Source organism: Cupressus sempervirens, chromosome 10 (genome assembly GCF_028749045.1).
Source record: "Cupressus sempervirens isolate cs-2001-9-10 chromosome 10, ASM2874904v1, whole genome shotgun sequence".
NCBI lineage: Eukaryota > Viridiplantae > Streptophyta > Pinopsida > Cupressales > Cupressaceae > Cupressus > Cupressus sempervirens.
In genome coordinates this window covers 359,385,706-359,405,324 of record NC_143127.1, presented here as the reverse complement: position 1 = coordinate 359,405,324, position 19,619 = coordinate 359,385,706, and the positions used below count along the sequence as shown (strand labels likewise).

The 19,619-nt window shown below is 29.3% G+C and overlaps 1 pseudogene; it reads left to right on the top strand.

Annotated features, from left to right (window-relative positions):
* The first annotated feature begins 15,273 nt into the window (after positions 1–15,273).
* Positions 15,274–16,655, top strand: LOC149534125 (linamarin synthase 1-like; annotated as a pseudogene).
* Positions 16,656–19,619: the final 2,964 nt, after the last annotated feature.

The window sequence follows — 19,619 nt, the reverse complement described above, 5'->3', positions numbered from 1 at the left end:
TGTTTATAAATAAATCAATATACATTTTAAGGACTCATTCACATTTATTGTTGTTTTCAACTAAACAAAAGAAAAGGTGTTTTCTGCTTTATTTTTATTTAGTGATATATTTCTTACCACAACATAATTTTGTTCATTTTTTAGTAAGAATGAAATTCTATTTGTATCAACGCAGCCAAATCATTTGTCTACCCTTGCACAACAAATCATTTGTCTACTCTACAATTTCTGATGTTGCAAGCCGCTATGATTCAATCAAGCGCAAAAGATGGCACATGGCTTTGATCAACACCAGATGCCATAGTATAATCTGCCTTCCACAATTTTGTATGAGTGTATTTCAGTCAGAATGTGTTGGGTAAATATTTGTCAATGACATCCTACTTGACATGTTATTCCTCAAGAGCATGGCATTAATGGTCCATGAAAACCAAAATTTTAATGGCATGCTACTGATAAGCATTAAATGCTTTCTTATCCATTATGTTTTTATTGGTTTTTTTCTATTCAAAAAAAGAGATATATACCCAGGAAATTGGTTCTTGACCAATCAAAAATCAAGAATTTGATTGTGATAATTGAATTAAAAAGTACATGTCTAAAAACTTTAGGTTTTAACATTTTGTTTTTGGAATTAAATCAATACTAGGGGGTCTAATGAAAACATTAGTTCCCTGCCTTATCTATAAGGCATCGACTAATAAGTAAACTTTTCCTAAAGGATAGGTAGGGAAAATCATATCAATTATTAGAATAGAAGTTTTTTTTATCAATTCAATGATTAGAATAGAAGGGGTTTTTTATAACTATCAATTTTAATTTGTTTAGTGAAAGAGTTTGATGAAAACCTTAATAGTAGCATGGAAAATTAAACCCTCAATAATAGTACTTAATATTAAACCCTAACAATATAACAATAATGTATATTAATAACGATCTAAAATAGATTTTTTTTAATATTATCATGAGAATAGAAGCGAGGCGTGAACAATATACCACAATTCCTTAGATATTTTATTATGTTTATGAATACATATTGTTGTGTTTATAAAGATAAAAATAATCCATTAACACACATTAAACCACATATTAGAGTTAGAGATATATAAAAAATCAAAACCAAAAGAGAAATAATTATCCAAAAGTTAAAATGGAGTTGTTGATGAGGGTTACTCCTCACCTAGGTCAAAAAATAGGTGTAAAAATTACTCTGCAATATGTCCTTGAAACCCTCATCTACAAGCTTGCGAGTTAATAAGATTGGAAGAACAAAATAAAATTCAAGAAATGACTAGTAGCAGATTTGAAGTAAGCATGTTCTCCTTTTTAATTTTTCTAGGACCAAATACTACATGGGAGAGAAAGGTAGGAAAGTGAGAGCAGATTTGAAGTAAGCATATTTTCCTTTGCAACTTTTTAGGACCAAAGATTATGTAGCAGATATCGGTAGGAAAGTGAGATCAAATGGGAACAAGATAGGCATACTCAATTAAATTGAGAACTAGGACACTTGTGGGGGAAGGATGGTGAGATGATGAGAAATTAGTTGTATTATGAGGAAGAATAATGGGTGGAAACAACTAGAATACATGAACCTTTTTGTTTGAATGGTGACTACAAGTTTTGATGCCTCACAACCACCATCATTGGTTCACACACTACTGTGGGCAAGGAAATGTGTTGGGCCAATGCATGTCTTGGATAGCTCACCAAAGTAGCCAAATACTAACACATTGAACACCAATGTGCTAGACATGTGGCAAATGATGTCCTTATATAATTTTTTAATATTTACATAAGGAGAAAGTGGAAATCTATATGGTTGGGCATTTTTATAAGCTTTTAGGTCCATATGATACCTTACATGGATCCTAGAACATAGTATGTGCATTTTTTTGGAATCCACCCCCATATCTTGTTACATCAAAGGCATTTATTATTTGAAAGTAATGACTTAATTGTTTTGTCCAATGGTCCATGACCTTAGAAAATAAGCAAGATCATTAGAACAATCTCATACATCTATTTTTCCTAACCACTTTACACTATTTAATATCACATTCATCAACCACTGATATCATTAAATAGGTCTTGTTAATCCACACTTTTATCTTTTTTCTCTATTTCATTTGACTACTACCAAGATTTCTTTTATCATCATTATTTATTGATGGTGAAAATTATTGACATTACTGACACTTAAATATGAAATACATAAGGAAGTAATAATTTTTTTGATCAACATATTGTGTTCAATTGTATACAATATTGTTGTATAGGTAAAATATTATGTCATTGTCAACATGGGTTATGCACTCAACAATGACCTCGATAGCTTTTAAATAATATGCATACATGAATTATTATTAATGCACATCTATCGATTGTGAAGATAAATGTTACAATGGTCTATCCTAGGTGGATATAGTCCAACTCTCATTGTACATGCATCTCCAACACCTAGTAGTGATAACTTTGAAATGTATATTCTTTCGAGCCATGTAAGAAACATAGCATGAAGTTTCGTGCAAATTTTAACATTCAAATAATTAATCATGTTATGTATAAGGTATGTTTTTCTTTTGGTAAGGCAAGAGCCTACAACACAATGGTAACTTGTGAGCATAAGTATCTAAGAGGTCTTAGTTTCAACTCTACTTGAACTCAACAACTAATAATATTTAATCTCAAAAAAAAATAATTAATCTAGGCTTCAACCCATTACCTGTCAACAAAAAAAAGGTCAATTTTTATTTCCATCAATTTTGAATTTTACATTTTCTTGTTTTTATATGATCTTTTTACATAAAGGACTTGTTTTCTTCTTTGGGACCATTCAATCTATTTAGTTTCTCAGTTTTTACCTTTATTTTAGGTGTTAAAGTTTGATTTGGTAGAAATTAGGTATTCTTAGTATGCAAATTATGGACATAAATAGTATTAACTTGAGAGGTGATAGTAAATTAATAAGAACTATCTTTTTTTTGTAAGTATTGTTAGGGAGGAGTAAAATTTATGATGCATAATAGTTCAGTCCAATCAAAACAAGGTCCGAGAAGGTGATTGTTAAGAAGGTAGTCAAATGACCAATATACTTTGTATTCTTATTATAAAAACAAGAGTTGTATAGAGCTATAGTCCCACCTTATGTATGAAGGGAGAAGTACAATACAAATTATAGTATTTTTTGAAGAAAATAAAATCAAACCAAAACATCTATCTATATAATAAAAACAAAAATCATAATTACAAATTTAATATTGACATTGTACTAATTTGGAAAAGTTGGAAAACAAAACATGCATAGCTAGCATAATTAAAACATTAGTCTTCTAGAGTGGAGTTGAAGAGAATGTCAATGTGAAATATAGTTATAATCAAGTGTGGACAAATGAGGATCTTCAAGAGGACATCTGGCATGAATACACTTGGACCGACTTCTCCTCTTAGCATAGTCTATTTGAAATTACCCTCTAGAATTCATGATGGACATTATTTATTTATTTATTTTAACAATCAATGTACCTACTAGAATGTATATGTTATGTATCAAGCTAGCATAAATATATTGGCAATTACAATCTTGTAATACTCGTAATTAAGATCTTGTAATACTGGGAGCTTTTAGTTGTTGATTACACTTTAAAAAAATTGTAAGAATTTAGTTATTTGTTTATCTTAATGAATGTTTATATTTAATTTTTTTTATTTTACATTAAAATAAATATATATGATTTTTATAACTTTTCAATTGTATATACAATTTTTTATCTCATGCACTAACTTTAATAATTCCACTTTTCAATCTTAATATATTTATATTTTAATCATATGAGATTTAGAATCTTTTAATAATTTTAAATATATTTTCCACTTTTAAATTTCATTTTCCAAAACTTAATTGCTAAAATATTTATTAGCTTTAATAATATTATTATTTAATCATTTATTTAAAAATGAACTCCAAATATATTATTATTAAAATAAATATTGTCACATTCCAAATTTAAACTTTTAACTTTTATTTTCAAATTTAATTATTTTATTTAATTAATTTCCCAATTAATAAAATATTAAAATACCATATTAATTTTTCATTTAATTAAACCATTTATTAAATCTTTTAATTAGGCTTAATTAATAGAAAATACATCAAAGACTCATAAGGTAAAAATATGAAAACCCATCACAGCCAAAATACATACAAAATCAAACTAAGGGTTTAAATCACGAATTACATCATCTGACGCATTCGGACGATACTCAACTCGGATACTTGTCCTAATTTTCCAATTAGAACAAATGGCTTAAAGGGTTGGGATTTGGACTTGAGAATTTATCTCCCCTCTCTTATCATTGAGATAATGTGATAGGGTACGCTCATCCTGGCAATTCAGGGAAGTCAATACCCAGTACCTGCAACCTGCATAAAAACCATGCATGTACAAACACAATATATACTAAACTAAATAGGAAATGGCAGGAAGTGGTGCATCGTGTAGATCCCGACTAGCAGGTGACTACGACTCCCTTCCTTAACCACATCAGACACACCATACAAAAGCAAACACGCACACCATACACATGCAAATATGGGGTAAGTATCCATAAGAAAACACATACGATAATAAATCATCTTACTAATCATCATTAATAACTGAAAGCAATGTAATAATCATCATCAATAATTGCGAACATTAAAAATAATCATCATACATACATGAAATGCAAAATCTAAGTAATCTCATCACATAATAAACTGAATCCATAGTATCTAATAATCTCAAAAGAATGCTGCTAACCAACAACATAAAACTAGCTCTAAAAGAGTTCAACAATGATAACAAAATGCGAACTAGGGGCAGGCACTACATCCACCCCCCCTAGGATTAGGCTTACTCCTGGAAGCCTACAAGAATGAAAAACTAAGATACTCACTATGTGGGTCCCATTGATCCCTTTTCCTCTGTAGGGAGACATGATTCCACTGAAGATATTACAACACCCTTAGAGCAATATGATTTTGGTTTAATGATAAAACGAAAACCACATTGATCCAACATTCATTCTTTTAGCAACTACTAAAATAGATCCCTTAATACATTCTAAACAAGAGCAACTTAATGCTCACAAAGATAAACAAAGGTATACTATCTTACAACATAGATAGAATGATACATGTTTTTGCAACTAGAATAAGTTTCAATTTTCATTTTTGCCCACGTTTAGGTTTAAGTAGAATTTTCAGTTTTGAAAGCTAAGTGTTGAAGTATGGAAAATATGCAAGTAACAGTTTTAAGTTCTGTTTTAGTTCACGTAGTTTCAAGTTTCCAATTTGAAAGAGATACACATGATAGTTCAAAGTTTTCATTTTGTTTAACTAGTTAACACTAATGGCATTCCAATATACCCAGAGCTCCCAATGTTAAAACTCGGGCTTTGATACCAAATGTAATACCCCACCAAAGGATCCAAAAAAATTCACTAAGTTTTCCAAACAATTTTTTTTAAACATGAAAGTAAAACCATTCATAATATTCGCGGAAGCAATAGTAACATCCAACTGAAAGTACACATAACATAACATAACAAGTTACATTCTTTAAAGATCCCTTAACGTTGAATTACATCTAAATTAGCTATTCATCTAACATCACATCTTTATGAAATAACCATGATCCATATTCTAATTGATTAACTCTTCTTTTAAGGTTACTTCAACTTCCAACATAAATCAAAGGATCATTATTCGTTATATTATAAGAGGACCAATTATCATTCTTTGAATAAGAGATTATAACTTTATTAGAATGATCAATTAACATCGGTTCACAATCCTCGACCTTTTATCATTCTAATAATTCTCAATTAAGTCTTCAGCCTTTTAATTTAATCGTTACAACTAATAACCATATAATATCTAAAGTCTTTATTCAAGTCATAAGACTTACCAACTTTAATATAGATAATCTACATTCTCGTTAAAAAAATTATATCAAATAAATCTCTATTACATAACTTAATTATTAATTAGATCTAATTAACTCTCATTAATTGATTTAATTAATAGTTGCATAACCATAGCAATGTTCCAATTAATATCAGTTGACTAATAACTAACTAGAATTCTATAAGATAAAAGTCAACTATAATTCAATACTAAAATGATCATATTAATAATTCAATAATAATTATTGAAAATCTTAATAATAATTTCATATGACCACATTCGTCATCTTTCAAAGACTACCAACATTCCCTTGACAAATTCGTATTATCATTAATCTTTTCAAATAAGACTCTATCGCACAACTTAATTATTAATATCATAGTTATAATATCAACTCAATGAATATCAATTGATTAAAAATCAATTATACTTCAAATCCAAAAACTAATATCTTTACAAAATTTTAATCATTAAATAATCTTCACTAGATTAAATCTAATCGAACTATTTACACCATTATTTATTAATAGTTTGTTAGTCCTTACAAACATTAATAAATAATAAACTCCTCAAACTATAAATACTCGATCTATAGAATCCTTTTATAAACTCATTAGTTAATATTTAACTAACTCTTAACACCATTAAGGAATATCAATAATTTATTTAATAATACATAACATATTCAAATCGTAGCAATGTTGTTGTAATGCAACAATGACTCCTTGTCAATTAGATCTTAGATCCCATATCATTACATTCTCTAAATTTAAATAATCATCATTGAACATCTTTACATAATATATATTACCGTCTCTTAATTATTTAATATATATTAAATAATATTTAATAGACATTAAATAATTAATATTAAAAGTCAACCATTAGACTCAATTTTCTAATTGTTCTAATAATATTTTGTTTGTATAAACGGTGTTTAAAAAAGACCCCTATCAATTCCAATAATCAAATAGCAATTCTAATGAACCCAATATTATCAAAACAATGATTGCATAATTCAAAACTTTGATTTATAATTTCAAAAGCCCCAAAAATAATTGACGACTTAAATATTTAACTCATTCTAATAAAATTCTAACTATATCACTTATTTGAAATGTAATTGCCTATTAATTAATTACACTTCTTCTACTATTAACTAACCTTAATTAAATTTAATTTAATTGGATTAGTTAATAAATCATATAAAACTAATGCATAGTAATAAGATTCTACTAAGGGAAAATTGAAATAATGTCTTTAATCCATTTCATGCTTTGATATATATTATTTTTGTGAAGTTTAAGCATAAAGAACTCTTGGTTATAGGAAATAGAGAAATATCTGTCTTTGAATAAAATAGTCCCAGTACAACAGCCATATCTCCCTAATAAACTGTTGGATCAGGCTGAAATTGAAATATGTTGAAGAGGGCCAAGTTGCGCCAATTCTAACTGGAGCGATCGAATAAATTCGATCACGATAAAAAGTTATGAATGACTGAGTTGGGGTCTATCCAAGGGGCAGCGACAGGACAATTTGTGATGAATTAAAAATTTTCTCTTAAAATAATTGTTCTCTAATTCTATCCAATAATTTCTCTAATAGGTTTGACTATAGTTTTAGAAAACATGTTCAAATCTATTTCAATTTGATTCTAATTCGAACCCAAACCCGAATTAGATCTAATTTCTTCTTTAATTGGATCTAGGGTTTTCTATTGTTTTCTTCTCAACCAATTAGCATATCTAGATTCCTATTTCAATTAGAGATTTAATCACAGAGAGTATTCAGATACATATAACAAACATGATGAAGACAAGAAGAGAAATAGTGCAAATAGAATATGTGATTATCACGAGTGCACCTGGACACTGATGCTAATTCGCCATGCCTCAGAAGTCCATAGAAAATCCCTTCCTTCTCCATCATTGCAATTCCTCCAAGATCCAAGCCAATCAAATCCTCCAAGTGACTAGAAGTACTAGAAGAAGCATAAAAGCATGTAGAAACATATGAGCATGAAGAAGCATATGAGCATGAAGAAGCATATGAGCATGTAAGCTTGAAGCTTCCATTTTTAGTTTGAAGCTTGTAGCTTCCATTAAGCTTGTCCAAACACACTAGGAGAGCATCTATTTAAAGGCCTCTAAGATGCATCTAGAGTGTCTCTAGAAACAACTAGAAGATAAGCATGACAACCAAGCATGGGTCTTCTCCAACCTTCTAGATAAGTCTTAAGGTTGTAGACACCATGTGCTCAAATAAAATGCTAACTTCTAAGTGTAGACAACTTAGTGCATTCTTAGAGTGCAAACCCCTATGTTGTCTACATGACAACTCTCAAGAATTTGCCAACTCCTATGTGAGAAAATATTAAAATAATGCACAATTATTAATATAATATTTACTTTTACTCTTTCCAATTTTATTTATTTATTAAATCTCATGCACTAACTTTAATAATTCCACTTTTCAATCTTAATATATTTATATTTTAATCATATGAGATTTAGAATCTTTTAATAATTTTAAATATATTTTCCACTTTTAAATTTCATTTTCCAAAACTTAATTGCTAAAATATTTATTAGCTTTAATAATATTATTATTTAGTCATTTATTTAAAAATGAACTCCAAATATATTATTATTAAAATAAATATTGTCACATTCCAAATTTAAACTTTTGACTTTTATTTTCAAATTTAATTATTTTATTTAATTAATTTCTCAATTAATAAAATAAAATAAATATTAAAATACCATATTAATTTTTCATTTAATTAAACCATTAATTAAATCTTTTAATTAGGCTTAATTAATAGAAAATACATCAAAGACTCATAAGGTAAAAATATGAAAACCCATCACAACCAAAATACATACAAAATCAAACTAAGGGTTTAAATCACGAATTACGTCATCTGACGCATTCGGACGATACTCAACTCGGATACTTGTCCTAATTTTCCAATTAGAACAAATGGCTTAAAGGGTTGGAATTTGGACTTGAGAATTTATCTCCCCTCTCTTATCATTGAGATAATGTGATAGGGTACGCTCATCTTGACAATTCAGGGAAGTCGATACCCGATACCTGCAACCTGCATAAAAACTATGCATGTACAAACACAATATATACTAAACTAAATAGGCAATGGCAGGAAGTGGTGCATCGTGTAGATCCCGACTAGCAGGTGACTACGACTCCCTTCCTTAACCACATCAGACACACCATACAAAAGCAAACACGCACACCATACACATGAAAATATGGGGTAAGTATCCATAAGAAAACACATACGATAATAAATCATCTTACTAATCATCATTAATAACTGGAAGCAATGTAATAATCATCATCAATAATTGCGAACACTAAAAATAATCATCATACATACATGAAATGCAAAATCTAAGTAATCTCATCACATAATAAACTGAATCCATAGCACAATATCTAATAATCTCAAAAGAATGTTGCTAACTAACAACATAAAACTAGCTCTAAAAGAGTTTAGCAATGATAACAAAATGCGAACCAGGGGCAGGCACTACATATAATGATAGTAAGTATAGTTGCATGTTAAAAAAATAGCAATAAGATAAAGTATATAATAAGTAGAAGTTAAAAAAATAAAATAATTAAAATAAAAAATGGAATTCACTTATGTGAGCGAGAAATTAAATTAAGTCAAGGAAGATTTAAACATTTTTCTTCAACAATACATGAAAAAATTAAACTTGTTAGTTAATAAAGAGGAAAATCTTTTGTCTTCTAAACTAGTTTTTGTTTTTATAAATATTTAAGAGTTACAAAATAATATTATAAAGTTGAGTAAAGATCTACTATATATGAAATATAAATAAGTAAATTAAAAAAATCATAGTGTAAACATGAAGGCTAAAAAGAAATAGGGTTCACCCTATGAGTTAGAAAATCAATGAAGTAAAAAAAAATTAAAAATTAATGATTTTAATATTTTTATTAAAAACGTATCAGAAAGATCTTAAATGAGTCAAAATTGTATGTGTCTATTGTAATCATATTCTTTCTCTTCATTTCTTCTCTTTTCATTAATATCCCCTCATATATATCTCTCCTACCCATATTTTAAAAAAATAAAAATTGAATCTATCTCATTATCTCTATCTTTACCCTTCACTCTTTTGGCTCTCCTCTCATCTTCAATTCATCACTTTATATTTTTTTAATATTTAAAACATAATTAGTTTAGAAAATTAAGTGTAGAAGATCTTTATATTTTAACATCAAAATAATAATATATTAACATAACTAAATATGTTATCAAAATCAAAATATATTAATCATATTATATGTATAAATCAATTACATTATAAATAATAACAATAATAAATGGGTTCGGGCCCTTAATTAATCAAACAACAATAAATGCAATCTTAATTAGATCTATTTGTTTTTTTCAAACCCATTACTTTCATTTTTGTAATATTATACATTACAAGTAAAAAAAAACTTATATTTTCAAACCAATTTAATTGTATAGAATAAAATTAAAAATATATTTTTTGAATCTATTAAATTTTTTTAAACCTTACATATCAATTTCACTTTTCTAATATTATTATTAAAAAACTACATTTTTAAATAAGTCATGGAACTTTATAAATATAGTTTTAAAAATTTCATCAGTTAATGTGATTTGTAATGGAATAAAAGAGGGGTTATTTATCTATTTTGACCTAGATTTTTATGTGTATTCATTTGTTACAAGTGGATGGATACTATTGAAGTTTAAAAAGTGAAAGACGAGCAAATTCAATTGTTCAACAGCCATAGCTATATTTTAATGACTTTATGATATGAATTCTAATTTCAACCACCTCAAAAATTTAAAAATAGACTAGACCATCCATTACAAAGTGCAAATTCCCATATAGAAGAAAATATATCTGCAAAAAAAATTTAAAATAGAACAAACCATCCATTACAAAGTGCAAATTCACATATAGAAGAAAATATATCAAGAAGAAGAACCATATGAAGAGATCATTGACGACAAAGGAAAAATTCAGCAAAAGAATGAATTGAATTTCTAGAATTATAACAAATTTTATACCAAGAATCCTATTTACAATCTTGCAAAAACTGTAGCTATTCCAGCACTCTATGAAAGTTAGTCCAGTGTAAGTGGCTATACTTTTGTTGCCAAATAATTGACCTTAAACTAACTTTAAATATTATTTCCAAAGAAATTGAGTATACAAGAAGTGTTATTTTGGTAAAACTGAAGCCGTTGAAGAGGTTAGGATTGTTAAAAATAGGATGAAATTTGGTTTTCTTTCCTAAAAGGCATGCAACATTTGCTTAACATTCTACAAGCCCAAAACTCCTTGAAAATGGGAAAAAAATTGAAACCCTAACAAACATTTTCACTCCCACAACAAAAGTTGGGCCTTTGAACATTTTATTTTGAAGAAACATTAGCCAAGACTACACTCCTCATTAATAAATCCACACAAACAAAAACAAGGGTAGCCTGCGATTGTCCGAAATTTTGGCTATTAGATCCTTGGAGCTGCATTGAAGCTTCCAGCTCTAGAGGATTAAAGAGGGAATGTATTGGGGGATTGAATCAATATTTGTTTCCACCACCTGGGCTTCTAATTATAATCTTTCTTGCATCAAACTCTACTCAAATCCTATATTTATTCTCTACATATTTTGATCTATTGTAAGGATTGCAAGGGAAAAGATATACGTCCGTGAAAGAAATTTTGAGTATTAAAAATATGGGTCAAAGGATATAATGGACAACCATTTTTCAGCATTCAAGCTATCAAATAAACAACCATTTTCCATAAGTAATCAGTCAAAGATCCAATTCTCACGACTTGCTTTTTTCTGGTTTTCCAGCATAAGACAAAATCTGATTATTGGAACAATCTGGTTAATAAAGTTTACAGTGCAGAATACTATAAATATACATAACAAAACTAGTGAACTTAAGGGACAAGTCAAAGATAAACAATTACCTCTTGATAATCTGATTCTTCATGCTTTTAAAGGCTTGTGTATTTGGATCATCAAAGTTTACCAGAGCGGTCTTTGACTGCTAATAGTTTTGAATAGCCTAACCCACATATAGAATCATGGATCCTGTCTATTGAATACTACTAAAATATGACATACAAATATTTAAAAATGAGAGCTGGTCATTTTATTGGGACTCTTCCAAGCCTCAGCCAAGGGAACTGGCCATTTCCATGAATAAAATTTAAGAAGTGTTCAGAAAATGGGCATACCGATGGATAGTTAAAAATGCAAAACAAGTTACATTCCAAGACACATCATTTGAAATTGGTGGGAAAGGTAGAAAATAACATTAAAAAGGATATAGGTTTCCACACTAGATAACCCATCTAGTAAACAGATTTAAAACATACTTGAGCCAAGTAGATTCAAATCGTATTTGTAGCCAAGGCCCTAAGCAAGTGAAACACATAAAATGTATAAGTAAACGTGTATAAGGGAGACAATGGCATGCAAAGTATGTTTAGAGTGTCACCTCTCCCACCTATCCTTGTATGTATGCAAAATGTGGAACTATTGATGATACACGTTAAACTATTTTTCGACCACCATCTCTATAGTACATGTATTTTTTATTAATATTGACCACATTGATTAGGAAGTAATGGTAAGATAGGAAACTCTTTGATTAAAGAAAAGGCCCCTTGCCTGGAAATGTAGGGTTTAAGGAGTTCCCAGTCCATAATTAAATTACTTGTCATATTATACCACCTATTTTCTAGAGCTTTTTTCTATTTACACACACATGCAACAAGAGACATGTTATAAGATAAGATGCTACCACAGGGAAGAAAATGCTGGCCATTCAACAATATGAAAATTGTCACTTGTCCATTGAACAATTTGAAAAATAGCACTTACTCAACTTTTTTTTTAAATTAATGAAGACGTTAAAAATACCACTAAGAAAAATAAAGCTAGCCAATGAGAAAAGGGAAATTCAAAACTAAATATTTCACATAATAGGAAAATTACCTTAAACCATAGTATTAATGGATAATTTTTTCATATACATAGTTTCCCAAGCATGAACTATTGATAAAAGAAAACTTGAAAACCTATAGATAGGTGGAACTAATAATTTGCATTTTATATAAAATTAACATGTCATAGAATTTTCATTTCACAATTCCTTTGATTAATCCTCTTTTTACCTTTTTGGTGCAACATATGAACTATCTTGAATTCATATATTCATATGGCATGGAAAGGTGAGAAATATGAAAGGAATTAAAAGGCAAAAAAAACTCTTAATATAATTATAAATGTTATTCATAGGTGATCAATGTTTATTTTTTTAATTGGTGTTGTTTAAGTGGACTAACTTTATAATTTGCATATTGTCAAGGTCCATAACATTTGAAAAAGAATCTAGAAACACATCATGGCTTATTGCTATGATTTAAATTGCAAAATGTAATCAATTTCACTTTTGTTGAAATAAATATAGATTTTATATACATTTGATGAGATAATGAGGAAGTAGATGAACATTGTTAGATTGTAGAAAACCTTATTTTTTTATTTAGATCTATAAAAAAGAATTATCTAGCTGATAAAAACTAAAAAATTTTAAATATATTTTATTATGTTTATTACATTGTTTTATAATTTACTCCAATATATTTGATCTTGATAATTATATTTTCAATTTATAATGATATTAATTTGCATTGCATCATTATTGACAATGCTTGAAACCATTTTAACTATATTAGCACACCAAACCATTTTTTTTTCTTAAATAATCTTGGGATGTCTAGTTATTAACCTAATTATATTAATAATGTACACTTAATATATTAATAATGTGCACACTTATGTATCTTTCTTTGGAAGAATGTAATTTTTGACTCAATAGTCTTTGTTCTAAAAGAAAGCAATTATTTTGATTAAAAAGCACTTAATTATTTTACAATTATTTATTTTGAAGTCTACTTTGAAGATTTCATATCAAATATTTTTATTAAGGTTTAAAGTTAGATGGCAATATTAATTTATTTTAATTTTTAAATTTTATTACAATATAAAATTATAATAATAATTTTAAACAAAATTCTAAGTATTAAACAAGACTTCAATAAATTAAAAACATTACAATTTATAGCAGAAGAGATCCAGTAGTCATTCAAGCTAACTTCACAAATCTAGAATTCTTAATATGTATAGCAAAATTTAACAATTTTTTCAGTGAACCTCTCTAGGTGAATGAAGAGCTTAAAGTTAAGGTTTAGGGCTTTCCACATTTACGAAGCTCTTTGTAGAGGCCATGTGGTCAAAAAGTGCCATTTCAAAACGTTCACTCAATACTTGTTACGTTCACCCCCTAGTAGTTGCTTACCAAAACAAATAGTATTTTTGGCACAAATGGACCAATCAACAACCAAGAAAGCTAAAATATGATCAATTACTAGTACATGTACGATCATCTATTAATACATGTATTCTCATTTTTTGGAACTTTTTTAAAAGAGTAATTTAAAAAAATCTATAACAATACTATAACGATCATTAGACCGGAACTAGTGAATCTCTTCCCATGTGAATTTCCACATATCTTTAACATACTCATCACACCGAGGAGCAATTGTTAATCTTCTATACAAAGATGTTATATTGATAAAGAAAAAGATGTCTTGTAAAAGACACCGCCTAAAGAAGAAAAAATAAAAATAAAATCAATCCCACGTGCATCCAGAATGCTTGGTCTCCCACGCATAATGGCAATACATGATGACTTTAGTTTATAAATTGGTCATCCATGTGAACAAAGAAAACTAGCTTTTGTCAATGATTAATGAACCGATTTAAAATTGGCACTAGCTAATCTCCAGACAAAATGCACCAAAGACAAAATAAAGTCAAACATGTTTTTTGTTCAGATTCACGAAACCATAGTGATTTTTTTTCAATATTTTTGTCGTTTTCAATTACAAAATATGTAGATCATGAAGGTCAAATGTTGAAAATTTAAAAAGAATCAGTGTGTTTTCAATTTTTGAAATTTAGTCAACGGTACATCTTGTACAAAGGATAGCCACCTCCTTTAAAATTGTCATTGACTGACCGATAGATGTCTAAAATTACTATTAAATGTTCTACCTTTGAACGATTAGCACTATATAAAAATATCATCTTGATCTCCAAAATTTTAACGTTTTTTAGTTGGAGTTGTATGGTAATATTTGGTCAGAACATCTGGTCGAATGGGAAAGATGAGTTCCAGTAATTGCAAAGCTAATTAGATGCCTCGTGCCCTCCTCATTCCTCTTCCCGCATAGGGTCACATAAATCCCATGATGCACCTCGCCTTGAAGCTCGTCTCTGATGGATTCTCCATTACTGTCCTTAATACCGAAGAGAGTCATCAAAGAATTATCAAAGCAAACAAGGAAAAAGACTAGCATCACAATGGCGAAAGGATCAGAATGATTTCTGTTCCTGGAGGAATGCCAATAGAGGTTCGCCATGGGGAGAACAAAAACCATGGCGCTTCAATGTTTTTTGAGGATCTTCAAAAGACTCTTGGGCCTTCTGTTATTGACAAAGTTATTTGAGAAATAAACGACAAAGATAAAGACCAAAAAATCACTTGCATGATAGCAGATGTCGTCACGTGCATTGACCTGCAGACAGTGGCCGAACTCCATCATATCTCGCTTGCTGCTTTGCATACATCTCTTCTTTCCACTTTCGCCCTCTGCTACTTCAGTTCCAAGCTCATCTACCTTGGCCTTCTTCCTTCCGATGGTAAGATAAATTATGGGATTTTTCCTTTAAGCTAATAATATAATCTTCTAGTTTGGTCTGAGATGATTTGTAACTGCTATTGTGCAAGGTATTCCAAAGGAGGACAAAATACAACAATATCTTCCCTCTATGCCGCCGCTAAAATCTTCTCATCTGCCATGGTTGTACGGAGGTGAATACTTGTTTTGACACGGGATTCGCGTGGGAAAAGAAGTGGCTAAGATCGAATGGATCCTGTTCAACACTTTCTACGAGCTAGAACCTGGTGTAGCCGATGATTTGTCCAAGGTCGAACTAGGTGTGTATCCGATTGGTCCCTTGAATATTTCTCCCCAATTTTTGGAAGAGGGGAGAAAGATTATCGACCATGGCGGTGACCACAAGATTTTGGGAAGATGACCTGAAATGTCTGGAATGGTTAGAGAAACAACAGAAGCAATCAGTGATATATGTGGCTTTTGGGAGTGTAGCTACTTGGAATAACCGACAATTGGAAGAATTTGCTTTGGGTTTGGAGGCAACCTAGAGACCATTTCTATGGGTTGTGCGTCGCTCCGATGCAATGAATGGAGTCAGTTCCATTTTGCCATCAGGGTTTTTGGAAAGGATTCAAGACAGAGGTTTTATAGTTTCTTGGGCACCGCAGTTAAGGGTGTTGTCTCATCCTTCGATAGCTTGTTTTGTGAGCCACTGTGGATGGAATTCCACAGTTGACAGCATCACAATGGGAGTTCCGATGCTGTGCTGGCCTTATTTCGCTGACCAGTTTCTCCACAATGCATATGTTGTGCATGTCTGGAGGGTGGGGTTGGGAATCGAAGCCAATAATGATGGGTTAATAGAGAAAGACAATATTAGCAAAGTAATCGATAGATGAATAGGTATAGAAGAGGGCAAGGAAATCAGAGAGGGTCGTTTGGTTGCTGGCATAAGAATTGAAATTAGAATAGAAAGATGGAATGGGAATGGAAATGGAGAATGGGAATAGAAAAAGGCAATTCTAATCCTATTTGGTTCACCTGGAATTCGATTGGGAATATGTTAATCTATTGTTCAGTTGTACAAAAATGGAATAGGAATAAGGTTACATTTTAAATTTTGAAAAATATTTCCCTTAATTTTATTTGTTATAATTATTATTTTTGATTAATTTTTCAATAATGGTAAAAAAATTAATTTATTTTCAATTTTATTTTATTCATTCAAGTTAATGAGAATTTTTTTTTTTTCAGAAATAGATATAATAATAAAAAATGTTATACACAATATATACATGAGATCAAAGGCACGATAATATTTTAAGATCAAAACAACAAAGTAAAATATGTTCATTTTTATGTACGAAAACACACAAAAAGTAGTCTCCACAATAATATTTTAAGATCAAAACAAAAAAGTAGTTGTCATTGGTAAAATTTGTCCACCACTATACAAAGTCATAAATTTTAGATATCCAATATTTGTCTTTTAACCAAAAAATTTCATTTGGTCCCAAATTAACTAGTAGTGCAATTATACCAATTGAAACACAAATAACACATCATTGAAATATGATATTATTTTTTGCCATCGAAGCCATCTCCCTCACAACAGTCTCTCAAGCCTCTCAAATGTTGCACAACTTGCAATCATTCCTTTTATCTTCTATATATTTAGATGAAGATGATGTAGCTGGTCCAACATCAATCCATTGGAAGAATTTATAGTCATTGTCCCCCTACATTCCAAAAGTGCATTGAGTGACACAATAATTTATTACATAAAAAATAAACATTGTATAAAATTAATAAGAACCTTTTGTCCATTTGGACAACAATAAAATTTACACCCAAGATTATTATCTGTGCGTGAGGTCTTCATTAGTGCGGGGCCAACACCATAGTCACACATTGGCGCATCAAACAAAGCCATTGATCCTATAAAAGTAATCAACGAATATGATGAATACTATCAGCTTAAAAAATAATATATCCAAATCAATAGCATGCAATACATTTCAAAATAAAGACTCTAGTCCACTACATGGCTGAAACAACAGTTGCATGATTTTTATAACAGCTCAATGAAGTTTATAATAGTTCAATGAAATTTGAAATGCTAATGAAGCATTTAGCACACACTACTAGTTCAATGAAGTTTGAAACATTAGTGATACCTACAAGAAGATATTCTATATAATATTTCTGAAATGAAATAACATGAATACGTACAAATTTTTTGAAATAAAATGATATGAATACATACAGTATTTATGAAATGTAATAAGATAAAGCCATAATTACGGTTGCTAAAAACAACAATACAAACCAAATCTTGTATATTTCAGACCAAAAAATTTAATTGTTTGGAATGGAAACTGATGACACGTATGGTAATTTGAATTAGGGTATAATTTAGTGGCTAATATTCGTAATTTGGCTAATTTTAGAATTTTTATGCTAGTAATTTGGCTAATAATTTAAGATTTGATACAACCTAAATCGCCATAGTTTTATAAAATTCAGTTCTAGAATATTTAAAATCGCTCAATAATTTATTTTGTTAAAAAATTTAAACTCAAATATTTGCCATAATATTCGTTACATGCATAGATTTGAGTTACCTAAATATAATATATTAGTGCAGAAATTAAATTGAACTGACCAATAATTATCATTATTATTAGTTACTTTAGGGATATATCACCAATATGTATTTTTCACCATTGATTTAAAGTATATGTAGAAATTCACATAATATTCCATGAAGTAAAAAAATATTCAATTTTGTTTTTTAATATTCCATGGCGATTAATGAACTTCCTATTATTATTGAGATTCGTCAATATTTTATACAAAAAAAATTATGATTCAAAAATAATTGCCAATATTAATCATATTTAGAATAAAAAATTGAGAGATTCGCCAATAGAAATATTTTTTTTTTTCAAAATAATGAAAGATTCGCCAATATTTTATATCTTTTTTTGGAGGCATTTTTCTTAAAGTTTACCTTGATTTGAATAAAGGAGAGCATATTCCAAACGAAGATTGTTAAACATCCAAATGATTGGATGACCAAGTTTATGGATGTTCCAATATCAAATGATTGAAAACTGAGTATGCATAGAGATCTTCAAGTAAAATAATTGCAATAGTTTGTTATGTACAATGACATACATACATACACCATACATCAAAGACTACAATGGTTTCTAAGGTGAACTACAAAACTATTAAAGGCTTATAAATATTAAAAGGCAATTCATTACATTTTGTCCACAATGATACAGGTTGTCTTTCAACTTCACCATGGGAATGAGATGCTAGTAAGATACAATGATGTAGGTTGTCAATAATGATATTGCAAGACAAGAGAAAACCATAAACATTGTACAATCATAATGAGAGGAACAGCAGTTAAGGGTATCTAATCATAACTGTTAAAGCTTCTACACTATACTACGGTAAAGTGAATAACAAAAGGAACCAAGAAGCAACACAAGTGCTATAAAATATGGTTTGTTTATATCGCTTCAAAAATATTGTAATATCATAGTCTCAAAAAATAGGAGCTCCCATATCAAATATGAAGCACTGTGTACATGTTATTGTTATTACAATAAAGAGAACCTTCTTAAAGTGAAGTGTTGGGATATCACGCAAATCCTCCAAACTTAAACTTAACATACTCTTCCTTCTCTTCTTCACTCATCTATAAGAACCCCCATGCTTTTGTAGGTTCAAAATTAAATGTGTCATATGCCACAATTAAACTCTCTCGACTAAGTTCGAGTATGGCTTTAAGGGCTACAAATGCAGTTGATATATCTTCCTTAGTTTCAGCTTTGTCAACTTTGACA